General features: G+C 39.7%; 1 protein-coding gene across 2 annotated transcripts in view; it reads right to left on the reverse strand.

The window, feature by feature from the left end:
* The window catches only part of LOC121373417 (galactoside alpha-(1,2)-fucosyltransferase 2-like), a 42,480-nt gene that overhangs the window by 8,310 nt on the left and 18,312 nt on the right, over nt 1–15,858 (reverse strand). Inside the window, exon 1 of one of the 2 annotated variants that reach the window (XM_041500061.1) lies at nt 11,171–11,522. The exons of the other annotated variant lie outside the window; for it this stretch is intronic. The gene's annotated coding sequence lies outside the window, so the exon portion shown is untranslated. Of the gene's footprint in view, nt 1–11,170; nt 11,523–15,858 lie in introns of those variants that run through there. 2 annotated transcript variants of the gene reach the window in all.

Below are 15,858 nucleotides of genomic sequence, written 5' to 3' on the forward strand. Positions count from 1 at the left end.
AACGTGTTCAACTGCGAGCACGCCGATAATAAATGATTAAACAGGAAGAAAGGATAGAAATGTTTTATTTAACGACGTACTCAACACATTTTATTTACGGTTATATGCCGTCAGACATATGGTGAAGAACCACACAGATATTGAGATATGAAACCCGCTGTCGCCACTTCATAGGCTACTACTTCTCATTAGCAGCAAGGGATATTTTATATGAACAATCACACAGACAGGGTAGTACATACAACGGCCTTTGATATACCAGTCGTGGTGCACTGGCTGGAACGAGAAATAGCCCAATGGGCCCACCTAGACCTACCGCGCATCGATCGAGCGCTTTACTACTAGGCTACACCCCACCCCCCACCCCCACCCCCTCCAATAAGTAATTGGTTAAACAGAGAATACTACATGAGTGCACGTTCTAAAGTTTTAAATAATTTGTATGTCGATGTTATCACACATATGTGTGTTATTAGTATGAGTTATCAAGAATAACGAATGGTGTTCTCGCCCACAGTTATGTAGGAGAATAAGTTATAAAAGTTGGTTTTGTTTAACGACACCACTAGCACACAATGATTTATTAATCATCGGCTATTGGTTGTCAAACATTTGGTAATTTTGATATATAGTCTTAGAGAGAAAACCCGCTAAAAAAAAATTCCATTAGCAGCAAGGGATGTTTTATATGCACCATCTCACAGACAAAATAGCACATACCACGGCTTTTGATATTTTTGTCCCAAACTGACCGCGAATCAAGCAAGCGCTCTACCACAGGGCTACGTCTCGCCCGAATCTCAAAAAGAAAACGCAGATTGGGTTTATTGATATTTAGTTAGTGTGTAATTATAATATCAATATGTGTTAATCCCTTCTTAAAGCGACTGACACTAGTTTTTAAACACTACGACGTATTTTTCACTATTAAAGCCGCTTTTGATCATTTATATCATAAGAATTTACATTTTATTATTTAGAATATTAATTTTTGTACACCTGAAGTTGTTCTACTCATCCGCGTTTTCGCAATATCCCAAAATGCATTTTTCTTAATTGTAAAAACGCACGTTCATCTGAGAAATAAATGGTTATCAAAACAAACGCTCTAGTTATTTTAGACAGTATATCCCTGTTTAAACATCACAGATTTTAGCTTCTTTCTGTTATAACCTTATCCAAATGTGTGTCGCAGGTTCATAGATTAAACAAATTTAGTGTCCATTTTCACGGGCTGAAACTAGTGTCTGCGCTTTAAAGGTGCAGACCCTAGTTTGTAAACACTAAGGCACTAAGGCACCGGTTTTTTTGATAACTGAAATCATACTTTACTTAGATTTTATTGTTTAAATTATCCATTTCTGTACATTCGAAGTGTTTTGGTCATCCTGGTGTTTTTAATATCACAAAATTAATTTCTAATATTATTTTAAAACGCACGTGCGTCTGAGAGGTAACAGTTATGGAGTCGAGTTTTTTTTACTCTATAGGGTATTTCACAATTTCAAAGTCACAGACTCATGTTTTACTCTATTGTAACTTTATCCAAACGTGTTACAGGTTTGTAGATTAACTAAACTAGGGACTGTCCCTTTAATGCTCTTTTTTCACGGGTTAAAGGGACATTCCCGAGTTTGCTGCATTGTAAGGTGTTTCTCTTAAAGGGACATTCCCGAGTTTGCAGCATTGTAAGGTGTTTCTCTTAAAGGGACATTCCCGAGTTTGCTGCATTGTAAGGTGTTTCTCTTAAAGGGACATTCCCGAGTTTGCTGCATTGTAAGGTGTTTCTCTTAAAGGGACATTCCCGAGTTTGCAGCATTGTAAGGTGTTTCTCTTAAAGGGACATTCCCGACTTTGCTGCATTGTAAGGTGTTTCTCTTAAAGGGACATTCCCGAGTTTGCTGCATTGTAAGGTGTTTCTCTTAAAGGGACATTCCCGAGTTTGCAGCATTGTAAGGTGTTTCTCTTAAAGGGACATTCCCGAGTTTGCTGCATTGTAAGGTGTTTCTCTTAAAGGGACATTCCCGAGTTTGCTGCATTGTAAGGTGTTTCTCTTAAAGGGACATTCCCGAGTTTGCTGCATTGTAAGGTGTTTCTCTTAAAGGGTCATTCCCGAGTTTGCTGCATTGTAAGGTGTTTCTCTTAAAGGGACATTCCCGAGTTTGCAGCATTGTAAGGTGTTTCTCTTAAAGGGACATTCCCGAGTTTGCTGCATTGTAAGGTGTTTCTCTTAAAGGGACATTCCCGAGTTTGCAGCATTGTAAGGTGTTTCTCTTAAAGGGACATTCCCGAGTTTGCTGCATTGTAAGGTGTTTCTCTTAAAGGGACATTCCCGAGTTTGCTGCATTGTAAGGTGTTTCTCTTAAAGGGTCATTCCCGAGTTTGCTGCATTGTAAGGTGTTTCTCTTAAAGGGACATTCCCGAGTTTGCTGCATTGTAAGGTGTTTCTCTTAAAGGGACATTCCCGAGTTTGCTGCATTGTAAGGTGTTTCTCTTAAAGGGACATTCCCGAGTTTGCAGCATTGTAAGGTGTTTCTCTTAAAGGGACATTCCCGAGTTTGCTGCATTGTAAGGTGTTTCTCTTAAAGGGACATTCCCGAGTTTGCTGCATTGTAAGGTGTTTCTCTTAAAGGGACATTCCCGAGTTTGCTGCATTGTAAGGTGTTTCTCTTAAAGGGACATTCCCGAGTTTGCAGCATTGTAAGGTGTTTCTCTTAAAGGGACATTCCCGAGTTTGCTGCATTGTAAGGTGTTTCTCTTAAAGGGACATTCCCGAGTTTGCTGCATTGTAAGGTGTTTCTCTTAAAGGGTCATTCCCGAGTTTGCTGCATTGTAAGGTGTTTCTCTTAAAGGGACATTCCCGAGTTTGCTGCATTGTAAGGTGTTTCTCTTAAAGGGACATTCCCGAGTTTGCTGCATTGTAAGGTGTTTCTCTTAAAGGGACATTCCCGAGTTTGCAGCATTGTAAGGTGTTTCTCTTAAAGGGACATTCCCGAGTTTGCTGCATTGTAAGGTGTTTCTCTTAAAGGGACATTCCCGAGTTTGCTGCATTGTAAGGTGTTTCTCTTAAAGGGACATTCCCGAGTTTGCTGCATTGTAAGGTGTTTCTCTTAAAGGGACATTCCCGAGTTTGCAGCATTGTAAGGTGTTTCTCTTAAAGGGACATTCCCGAGTTTGCAGCATTGTAAGGTGTTTCTCTTAAAGGGACATTCCCGAGTTTGCAGCATTGTAAGGTGTTTCTCTTAAAGGGACATTCCCGAGTTTGCAGCATTGTAAGGTGTTTCTCTTAAAGGGACATTCCCGAGTTTGCTGCATTGTAAGGTGTTTCTCTTAAAGGGACATTCCCGAGTTTGCTGCATTGTAAGATGTTTCTCTTAAAGGGACATTCCCGAGTTTCCTGCATTGTAAGATGTTTCCGAAAAATTAAATATTTCTACGATTCCACTCAATGAGTAGCCGTAGGACCACTACACTGACCTCTCTCTCACTAACCACTAACAACTAACCATTAAAGGGACATTCCTGAGTTTGTTGCATTGTAAGATGTTTCCGAATAATAAAATAGTTCTACGATTAAACTTACATATTAAATATATTTTCTTGTTTAGAATATCAGTGTCTGTATATTCAGTGTGTTTCTGGTTGTCTTAATATTTGTAAGGAGCCCAAACTTGATTTTGTCTTCAAATAATTTCGTACGTATGAAAAACCAAATAATTAGGAAATAAAATGGAATTTAACCTAGTACAAATATTACAACGATCGGAAACACGTTTAATATACAACCAGTAATATTTTATGCAGCAAATTATATTTGATATGTAATTACAATCGTTAAAAAGGCTCTGTTAGTCGATAACATCTTAAAATCTGCAGAAAACTCAGGAATGTCCCTTTAAAACAAGGGTCTGCGACTTTAAAAAAAAAAAACCCCATTATATTCGCGCTTCTTTGGTGTTGAGTATATGTCAAGTATTAGTCGATAACATAACAATATCAGAAATCCCAGGAGTAATTCTTTGAAAGCGCAATTCAATAAATCATGCATAATTGAATATTTATCACCACACTACTGACACAATTGCTATGTGTTAAATAATTAATTAGTATTGCTTAAGAAAGCTGTTGTTGTGTTAAAAAAAGACTATTGATTTTTTTCTTCTTCTCATTTCGCCTCTAATGAATTAATTTCCTTCGCATATTTTGACGATTGGAGGACTAATAAATAAATCAGGACTAATAAAACAACCAGTAACAATAATATAGGGTTTCCCCAGCAGGACGAAAAGGACTCCTTTAAATTAAATAGGACAATCTGTCTTACTGTGTATCTTAAAGGGACATTCCTGAGTTTGCTGCATTGTAAGATGTTTCCGACAAATACAATATTTCTACGATTAAACTTACATATTAAATATATTTTCTTGTTTAGAATATCAGTGTCTGGATATTGAATGTGTTTCTGGTCGTCTTAATATTTGTAAGAAGCTCAAACTGGATTTTGTCTTCAAATAATTTCGGACGTACGAAAAAATCTTTGTTAGGAAATAAAATGACATTTAACCTTGTACAAATAGTAGAATGATCCAAAACATGTTTAATATACAGCCACTAATATTTCATGCAGAAAAATATATTTGATATGTAATTACAGTCGTCAAAAAGTCTCTGTTAGTCGACAACATCTTAAAAATTGCAGCAAACTCAGGAATGTACCTTTAACCCCCCACCTCACAGCGTCGGAACGTAGCCCAGTGGCAAAGCGTTCGCCCGATGCGCGGTCGGATTAACGTCGATCCCCGTCGGCGGGCCCATTGGGCTATTTTACGTTCCAGCCAGTTCACTACGGCTGGTGTAACAAAGGCCGTGGTATGTACTATCCTGTCTGTGGGATGGTGCATACAAAAGGTCCCATGCTGCTGATCAAAAAGAGTAGCATATGAAGTGGCGACAGTGGCTTTCCTCTCTCAATATCTGTGCGGTCCTTAACCACATGTCTGACACCATATAACCGAAAATAAATGTGTTGAGTGCGTCGTTAAATATAATATTTGCTTCCTTCCTTCCTTCCTTTAAAGGGTCACTCCACACAGATATTGAGAGAGGAAACCCGCTGTCGCCACTCAGTGGGCTACTCTTTTCGATTAGCAGCAAGGGATCTTTTATATGCACCATCCCACAGACAGGATAATACATACCACGGCCATTGCTACACCAGTTGTGGAGAACTGGCTGGAACGAGAAATAACCCAATGGGTCCACCGAAGGGGATCGACCCTAGACCGACCGCGCATCAAGCGAACGCTTTACCACTGGGATACGTCCCGCCCCACCCACTTCAATTGACCTGTTTGTGTCAGTGCTGACAATTTTAAGGCATGTAAAGTTATTAATAAATGGAGTCAAGGCTACTTGAACAAAGATAGCGATGTTTGCTTGGCTCTACAGTGTACTGGGTGTCGACACCAAGGTCCTATTCAGTGGCGGCTCCAGAAAATCAATTTAGGGGGGTGGGCCAGTGACATGAGGTGGAATGCCAAGGGAACTTTGGGGGAGGTTTGGATGGGGATCGTAAAAAAATGAAAATTAATATAATAATAAAATTATAACTATCGCAAAATTTAAGGGGGCCGGGCCCCTGTACCCTCCCCCCCCCCCCCCCGATCCGCCTCTGCTAGTTAGCTTCAAGTAACAAAGGGTAAGGAAAAAAGTTTGTTTTGTTTAACGACACCACTGGAGCACATTGATTATTAATCATCGGCTATTGGATGTCAAGCATATGGTAATTTTGACATATAGTCTTAGAGAGGAAACCCGCTACATTTTTCCATTAGTAGCAAGGAATCGTTTATATGCACCATCCCAGACATGACAGTACATACCACGGGCATTGTTTAACGAAACCACTAGAGCACATTGATTATTAATCATCGGCTAATGGATGTCAAGCATATGGTAATTTTGACATATAGTCTTAGAGAGGAAACCCGCTACATTTTTCCATTAGTAGCAAGGAATCGTTTATATGCACCATCCCACAGACAGGACAGTACATACCAGGGCCTTTGTTACACCAGTTGCGGAGCACTGGCTAGAACGAGAAAATTGCCCAATGGGGCCACCGAGGGGGATCGATCCTAAACCGACCGCGCATCAAGCATCAAGCGAGCGCTTTACCATTGGGCTACGTCCCGCCCCTTCAAATAACAAAGAGCAAGGATGCAATGTGAGAGAGAGAATGAATGAAGGAAGGAAGGAAGGAAGGAAGGAAGGAAGGAATGGAAGGAAGGAATGAATGAACAATTCATGTAATTAGTCCCAAAACGTTAGCTGTACTGTTAATCGGAAATTTTATTCCTGAAACGAAAGCAAACAGAATATCCCTTTAAAATAATAATAATAAATACAAATTTAAAAAAAAAAAACAATCAAAGAAAAACCGGAAAATGATGGTGTGTCCTAATTCAGACTTACTTCCTGTTAAACACACAATGTTCTGAATCATAACTATGACGTTTTAGTGTGTCCATTCCGATATCAGGGTCGTAAAAAAATCACTCTGGTGGAGGTAGGGTTTAGTGGTAAAATTAAACGAATCGCTATATTGTAATCCAGACATAATATTATCAGGGCCGTAGCCCCCCCCCCCCCCCCCCCCCCTAAAAAAATAATCCGAAAAGCACTAGAAATTTAAAGAAAATTCCCTTCTTAACTGTTTGAAGAATGAAGAATTTTAGACTATTAAATACTCAGTTGCCCCCCCCCCCCCCCCTCCCCCAAACAAAAAATCCTAGCTTCGGCCCTGATTATATATTGTAAGGGGTTGAAAGGGAAGTTCTAATGTTACCCGTCCCACTACACTAGGAAATATAGTGAAAGTTTGTTTCGTTTAACGACAACACTAGTTCACATTGGTTTATTAACCATCGGCTATTGGATGTCAAATATTTGGTAATTTTGACATATAGTCTTAGACAGGAAACCCGCTGCATTTTTCTATTAGTAGCAAGGGAGCTTTTATATCCACCATTTCACAGACATTAATGGGGGAAAAAATATAGCAGATTTTATGTCTATGACTGTTAAAAACTACCAAATATATGATATCCGATAGCCGATGATTAATAAATTAATGTGCTCTAGTGGTGCAGTTAAACAAAACACACCGGCCTCGGTGGCGTCGTGGTTAGTCCATCGGTCAACAGGCTGGTAGGTACTGGGTTCGGATCCCAGTCGAGGCATGGGATTTTTAATCCAGATACCAACTCCAAACCTTGAGTGAGTGTTCCGCAAGGCTCAATGGGTAGGTGTAAACCACTTGCACCGACCAGTGATTCATAACTGGTTCAACAAAGGCCATGGTTTGTGCTATCCTGTCTGTGGCAAGCGCAAATAAAAGATCCCTTGCTGCTAATCGGAAAGAGTAGCCCATGAAGTGGCGACAGCGGGTTTCCTCTCAAGATATGTGTGGTCCTTAACCATATGTCTGACGCCATATAACCGTAAATAAAATGTGTTGAGTGCGTCGTTAAATAAAACATTTCTTTCTTTCTTTAAACAAAACAAAATTTACTTTAATTTATTTTACTGTACATTTCAGAACAAATTGCCTAAATGTTAAGACATGTTTTATACTACGCACAGAAATTTAGGGAAAGTTAATGCTAGGTTCAACCTGTCAACTGCCAGCACAAAGTTGGCCAACTCAACGGCTGCGGTGTAATTTCCTCAACTCTCGACTAGCGACGTGTGCACTCAGACGAATAGCTAATGGGTTTATATATATATATATATATATATATATATATATATATATATATATATATATATATATATATATATATTTATCCTATAACTTACCCATGATATATCCATATCATAAACCCATGTGATAATTTACTTTATTAACCCGGTTAATAATGGTATGCAAATTTGCAAGGTTTCTAGGTAATGTGTTGCTGCGGATGGGTCATTTGCTTACAAGCCAACAAGACCCGTGTACTTGAGCGTAACGTTTTCAAAGATTTGTTTAAAATGCGAGACGTCAAACTGATCTGTGCTAATCGTGATTACGTCATATTATCGATGGCAAAATTAATTAAAAGGTTATTTTAGAAGTGTTATAGGATAAATAGAGCCTCGACAAATACTGATTAACGTAGACTCGGTTGATATTTTCCATATTAAAAAATACTCGTGACGAAGTCTCTCTCTCTCTCTCTCTCTCTCTCTCTCTCTCTCTCTCTCTCTCTCTCTCTCTCTCTCTCTCTCTCTCTCTCTCTCTCTCTCTCTCTCTCTCTCTCTCTCTCTCTCCACACCCACACATACATATATATGGTAATATATGCTAGGTACAACATACACCATCTTCGATGCCAACTGCGATAATGAAAATATGCTGCATCTCATTTGTTTTCATAGTATATGCAGTGCGATTACATTTGTTTTTAACGTACTGATCTACATAATGAATGAAAACTCACCATGGCATTTATCATCATTCAGGCGACAGATAGAACTGAAAGCCATTCAGTACTTTTTTCTTTTTTTTTAATAATGAAAAAGAAAAAAAAGCTTATTAACAAGCTGTCGCACAAAATAACACGTCGGGCGTGCATTTTTTTACCGAAACAACCGGCCTCGGTGGCGTCGTGGTTAGGCCATCGGTCTACAGGCTGGCAGGTACTGGGATCGGATCCCAGTCGAGGCATGGTATTTTTAATCCTGATACCGACTCCAAACCCTGAGTGAGTTAGGGTTTCCTCTCAAAATCTGTGTAGTCCTTAACCATATGTCTGACGCCATATAACCGTAAATAAAATGTGTTGAGTGCGTCGTTAAATAAAACATTTCTTTCTTTCTTTCTTTTTCTTTTTCTTTTTACCGAAACAAAACAGTAGCCTAATATTGTTACGCTTCGATGTGCGACGGTATTCAATGTAAATAATTAACATATGCACACTGCTTTAGTGTGTGCACAAGTTGAGCACTAACCAGATTAAATTCCACAGACGACAGAGAGAGAGAGACAGACAGACAGACTGAGCAGAGAAAATGTACTGGCCAGATGAACCAACATTTTTTCACAACAAACACTGTCACATTTATCACCAATAGCAGGACTTGTGGTATTAACTGCTCTGTCAAAAGTTCTGTTCACCTCGAACTTTGACCCAGCCGAGTGTTATTTGGTTTAGTGCTGCCTTTGAAGATACGTGTATATCTAAATCCCTTTGGTACGTCACTGGTTTTTATGACTGATGTTTGTTGCACTGGACTGTTATTCTGCATCTTATACTTTGTTTAGTAAACCTCATACTGTTTGTACATAGACAATAATACACGAGTGACCGTTAGATACCATTTATCTCACAACGAGTTGTTTTAAAATGGATCTAACGAGCGAAAGCGAGTTTCATACGTTTTTAAACAACGAGTTGTGAGGTAAATGGTATCTAACGGACACGAATGTATTATTCTATTTCTTACATATCCTCAAAAACCAGGTTTTAAGCAAATGTTTACATCTTTTTCGACTAAAAGTTATTTACAGCCGTTGCACTTGTAGCTGACTTATGCATGAATGTCAGGTTAACTATACGTCATAGTCTAATCGATTTACATCGTGTAGGTTTTCATTGGATGTATGGCATTGGTGACCTGTGTAAAAAATACATTGGCAATGAGGGTCAGTCAGTCACTAAATTGCACATTACAACATCCGTGTTTGGAAGGGCGGGACGTAGCCCAGTGGTAGAGGGCTCGCCTTATGCGCCGTCGGTCTGGGATCGATTCCCGTCGGTGGTCCCATTGGGCTATTTCTCGTTCTAGCCAGTGCACCATGGCTGCTATATCAAAAGGCCGTGGTATGTGCTATACTGTCTGTGGGATGGTGCATATAAAAGATCTCTTGCTGCTCACGGAAAAAAAAAGTAGCGAGTTTCCTCTAAGACTATATGTCAAAATTACCAAATGTTTGATATCCAATGCCCGATGGTTAATAAATCAATGTGCTCTAGTCGTGTCGTTAAACAAAACAAACTTTAACTTAAACATTACATCTTGCTTAAATTATTAGTTTTGGCAAATCCTGTATTTATCGATGTTTTCCTGATTTGTACACACTCCAAATGTTTTTTTTTTTTTTATGTGAACCAGAAAAACGTGCATATCTTGGAAACATTTCACATTTCAACATATTATTTAAATTGTCAGTAAGTGTACGAGTCGGGGGGGGGGGGGACAACTGCCTCTCTAGTGCTGGAGCACAATTTCACATTTGGGCAAAAATTATGCAGATATTCGGGCAAAGTGTGACAACCTGAGGCCGTTTTACCATTTATTTCTAATATTATACAATCTAAAATTACTTGTAAACCATGTAAAAAAAAATACTTATTCGTTTGCAAGCCTATATAGCTGTTTGGTAGTAATGCTAATATTAGTGCAGGACGCATCGGTGACGTCATGGTTAAGCCATCGGACTACAGGCTGGTAGGTACAGGGTTCGCATCCCGGTACCGGCTCCAACCCAGAGCAAGTTCTTAAGAGCTCAATGGGTAGGTGTAAGGCCACTAAACCTTCTTCTCTCTCACTAACCAACTAACCAACTAACCAACTAACAACCTGGATAGACAGCCCAGATAGCTCAGGTGAGTGCCCAGGATAACGTGTTTGAACCTTAATTGTGTATTGCCCTCCTACAAACACGGGAGCCCGTGTACCTATGTCAGTATTTATAGTTTCTCTGGTAATTAAAGGGACATACCCTAGTTTTTAAACACTAAGGCATATTTTTGACTATTATAGCTGTTTTTTTATAACTGAAATCATACTTTACTTAGATTTTATTGTTTCTAATATCAATTTCCGTACATTCGCAGTGTTTTGGGTCATCCTGGTGTTTCTAATATCACACAATGCATTTCTCATATTTTTAAAAGCGCACGTGCGTCTGACAAGTAACAGTTATGAAGTCGAGTTTTAGTCTATTTCTAGAGGGTATTTTACCATTTCAAAGTCACAGACTCATGTTTCACTCAATTGTAACTTTATCCAAAATTTAATGTGTTACAGGTTTGTAGATTAACTAAACTTAGTATTATTTTTTACGGGTTAAAACTAGGGTCTGTCCCTTTAATACAAGCGCCAAGTGTATTTTATCACTCACCTTAAATTGCCCGTTACCGTATCTTTCTTAAACTCTGTTTTTAAATCCAGTATTTATAGCTATCTCGTGTTTGTACACGCTTCATGCGTGTTTTATGCGAATCAGAAACAGTACATATCTCGAACGCTAGGATAACGACTGTGTAGCCAAAACTCTTCCGCGTCTGGCAAACACTTGAAGTCCCATGTATACTGAGCAACACAAGATACGCACATTCGCTTTATTCGGCGGTGTAGTGGTTGAGCCCTCGGACACAAGGCTGGTAGGTACAGGGTTCGCAGCCCGGTATCGGTTCCCACCCAGAGCGCGTTTTAACGACTCAAAGGGTAGGTGTGAGTCGACTGCACCGACCTATTTCTCTGCTCAGTCTGTCTGTCTGTCTGTCTCTCTCTCTCTCTCTCTCTCTCTCTCTCTCTCTCTCTCTCTCTCTCTCTCTCTCTCTCTCTCCAACCAATAACAAAATCTAGTAATACACTGGACAGACAGCTCATATACCCGAGATGTGTACCCAGGATATCATGCTTGAACCTTAATTGGATATAAACAGAAAAATACTTATAAATGAAATAAAATAAAATAAGTACCTGTCTAGATGGTGTAGTGGTTAAGCCATCGGACATAAGGCTGGTAGGTACTGGGTTCGTCTCCCGATACCAGCTCCCAACCAGAAAGAGTTTTAACCACTCAATGAGTAGCCGTAGGACCACTACACTGACCTCTCTCTCACTAACCACTAACCACTAACCATTAAAGGGACATTCCTGAGTTTGTTGCATTGTAACATGTTTCCGAATAATAAAATAGTTCTAAGATTAAACTTACATATTAAATATATTTCCTTGTTGACAATATCAGTGTCTGTATATTCAATGTGTTTCTGGTCGTCTTAATATTTGTAAGAAGCCCAAACTGGATTTTGTCTTCAAATAATTTCGTACGTACAAAAAAAAAATATTTTAGGAAATAAAATGAAATTTAACCTAGTAAAAATATTAGAACGATCAAAAACACGTTTAATATACAGCCACTAATATGTTATGCAGAAAAATATATTTGATATGTAATTACAATCGTTAAAAAAAACTCTGTTAGTCGATAACATATTTAAAGTTGCAGCAAACTCAGGAATGTCCCTTTAACCCACTGTCATGGACAGGCAACCCAGATAACGCCCAGGACAGTGTGTTTGAATATCAATTGTACATAAGCATGAAAAATAGGTAAATGAAATACCTGTATATTAAAATACAAGTATATGCGTTTTGTTTGTTATTCAGTATCTGTATTTGTTGCTTGAGCGACAAATTGGTCCTATATTATAATCCGATTGAGTGTTACGTGTTCACCCATAAGTGGCGATAACTCCCCATCGGTGACCAGCGTATATTCGTAACTGGATGAGCTCGATTTAAAGGGACAGACCCTAGTTTCAACCTGTGAAAATTAACAATACGTTAATTAATCTACAACCCTGTAACACATTTGGATAACGTTACAACTGAGTAAAACATGAGTCTGTGACTTTAAAATGGTGAAATACCCTCTAAAAATAGACTAACACTCGACTCCATAACTGTTACTTCCCAGACGCACGCGCGTTTTTAAAAATATGAGAAATGCATTTTGTGATATTAAAACACCAGGATAACCAAAAACACTATGAGTATGATATCAGTTATCAAAAACTGCTACAATAGTAAAAACATATATGCATTAGTGTTTAAAAATTAGTGTCCCTTTAACAATATTTCTTACACCATTAGCTATTTTTGTTAACACATACTAATAACACATATTCGTGTGATAACAATTTAAAGACATGCGGCCAGTTCGCGACAGCCATACCGGCTTCTCGGCCTCGGTGGTGTCGTGGTTAAGCCATCGGACCTAAGGCTTGTAGGTACAGGGTTCGCAGCCCGGTATCAGCTCCCACGAGTTTTAACGACTGAATGGGTAGGTGTAAGACTATTACACCGACTTCTCTCTCACTAACAACTAACAATTAACAACTAACCCCACTATCCTGGACAGACAGCCCAGATTGCTGATGTGTGTGCCGAGGATAGCGTGCTTGAACCTTAATTGGATATAAGCACGAAAATAAGTATGAATATATTGAATGCCTGAATGTGAGATTGAATGTCAGTAATGTGATATTGAAAGTCGGTAATGTGAGACTGAACGTCGGTAATGTGAGACTGAACGTCAGTAATGTGGGACTGAACGTCGGTAATGTGAGACTGAATGTCAGTAATATGAGACTGAACGTCAGTAATGTGAGATTGAATGACAGTAAAGTGATACTGAACGTCAGCAATGTGAGACTGAATGTCAGTAATGTGTGACTGAACATCAGTAATGTGAGATTGAACGTCAATAATGTGAGACTGAATGTCAGTAAAGTTAGACTGAATGTCAGTAATGTGAGACTGAATGTCAGTAATGTGTGACTGAACGTCAGTAATGAGAGATTGAACGTCAGTAATGTGAGATTGAACGTCAGTAATGTGTGACTGGACGTCAGTAATGTGAGATTGAACGTCAGTAATGTGAGACTGAACGTCAGTAACATGGTTACCTTTTTCACACGATGGGCGAGTATTGTGGACGAACTCACTCTGCCCTGGGGCCGGACGTAGCCCAGTGGTAAAACGCTCGTCTGATGTGCGGTCAGTCTGGGATCGATCCCCGCCGATGGGATCACTGGGCTATTTCTCCTTCCAGCCCGTGCAGCACAACTTGTATATTAAATGCCGGGGTATATGTTATCCTGTCTTTGGGATGGTGCATATAAATAATCGTTTGCTACCAACAAAAAACATTAGCGGATGTCCTCTCTAAGACTATATTATATGTCAACATTACCAAATAGTTCGACATCCAATAGCCGTTGATTAATAAATCAAAGTGCTCAAGTGGTAGGGCTCGACAGTTCGAGGGTCAAACTCGACCCGGACTCGAGTACCCGATACTTACACTAGACGATAATGAGATTACATGGGCGGATCCGGGGGGGGGGGGGGGGGGGGGGGGGACGCGTCCCCCCCAAAAAAATTGTTCAAGTGCCCTCAAAATGTCCAAGTGCCCTTTTTGTTTGTAGAATTTTTTTTTTTTTAAGTAAACAATAATTATATTGTAGATAAATGAAATCAAGATTTTCGTGTACATGCGCAAGCTTGCAGATATGTGTCTGTGTTATTGAGTCTCAATGGGGCCCCATTGAGGTTCTAACGCGAGTGACGCCAATTTACTTCATTATTGCTAGTATATTATGACGTAGAACTGTAGGAATTCATATTAAGTGTAAATATCAAAACTTGTAGTAAGGTGCCCTTTTGACGAGTCAATGTGCCCTTCTTTTTTGGTCCCCCCCCCCCTAAAAATATTTCCTGGATCCGCCCATGGATTAAGGGATAAAGTAAAATAGCATTATGCGTCTTAATACCAGCGCTGAACATGGAAGCCAAATCATGCCATTGTATTGGATTCTACACATTCTACTTTTGTTTTCCCTCCCACTGGCGTAGGAAGCGGGTGGGGGCAAGGAGGACATGTGCCCCCCACCCCAACACACACACACTTCAGATATTTTGCTTTATATTTTCTTTATACTATTATGTAAAAGTGTGTAAATATAAAAGTGTGCCCCCCCCCCCCCCCCTTTTTTTTTTTGGCACTCCCATTTCCTATGCCGCTGCCTCAATGTCTCATAGATCTATAAATAATACAACCGGCGGCAAGCAATTGGCAAAAATGACATAAACGAAAATAATTAAATGAGTGTTCTTCCTTGCACGGGTACTGGAGTCCTGTAAGCGGACTCGCGTCTAGTTAGACTCGACCCGTGACTGAGTACTCGAGTACTCGTCGAGACAAAGAACTGTGGTCATCGGCCATTCTTGCTGTTAGCGGAACGCGCCGGAACTGGAGAGCGCTTAAGGGATATAACTCTGCCTATTTTTTTTTCTCAGGGGTCAGGGGTCAGGGTAAAAGTTTAACGGCATATATGCCACGAAAGCTTCACGCACGCCTGTCATGGGCTTAATCTCTGACTTCGCCAGTGACTAAGTCCAGGACAAGGGGGGGGGGGGGGGGGGGTAAGTTTGAAGTGGACGGAATTTGGAATAAAGCCATTTAGTAACGGCCCAGCGACTGCGCGGACCGACTAGTAGTCACCAAGTAAGGGCCATGCTGTAATTGGCTGAAGTTCGATTCCTTGGTTCTACCTGTAAAAACCTACGGAGTCTACGGAGAATAACTGCATTTTTTTTCCTCGCTAATTTCCAATAGACGCGACGACGCGAGCGGATATTTTTAAAATCATTCGATTGATTTCAATCGCCGTAACCTAAACCACGCGTACGGCGTGACATATAAATCTGTAAGGATGCGGACATTGAAATCAATGATTTTTTTTTTAATAATCGTTCACGTCCAGTTAGGATATACTGTAAAATACTTTATTTTCGCGGGAGCAAATTTTTGCGAATCCTCCATACCTTACCCCAATAAAAAAAACCTTAAAACAAAAACTGAAGTACCGTTACTGAAGTCAATAATTTTCACGTTTGTTGTTTACAAACTACCGTAAGCTTACGCAAGGTGCTTAGGCTACCCTGTGTGTGTTTTTGGTAATCCTCAAACGTGTTATATAAAAAAAACGAACCCGAAAACTAAACGAAATGTAA

The sequence above is a fragment of the Gigantopelta aegis genome, chromosome 5 (assembly GCF_016097555.1).
Source record: "Gigantopelta aegis isolate Gae_Host chromosome 5, Gae_host_genome, whole genome shotgun sequence".
Taxonomy (NCBI): Eukaryota; Metazoa; Mollusca; class Gastropoda; order Neomphalida; family Peltospiridae; genus Gigantopelta; species Gigantopelta aegis.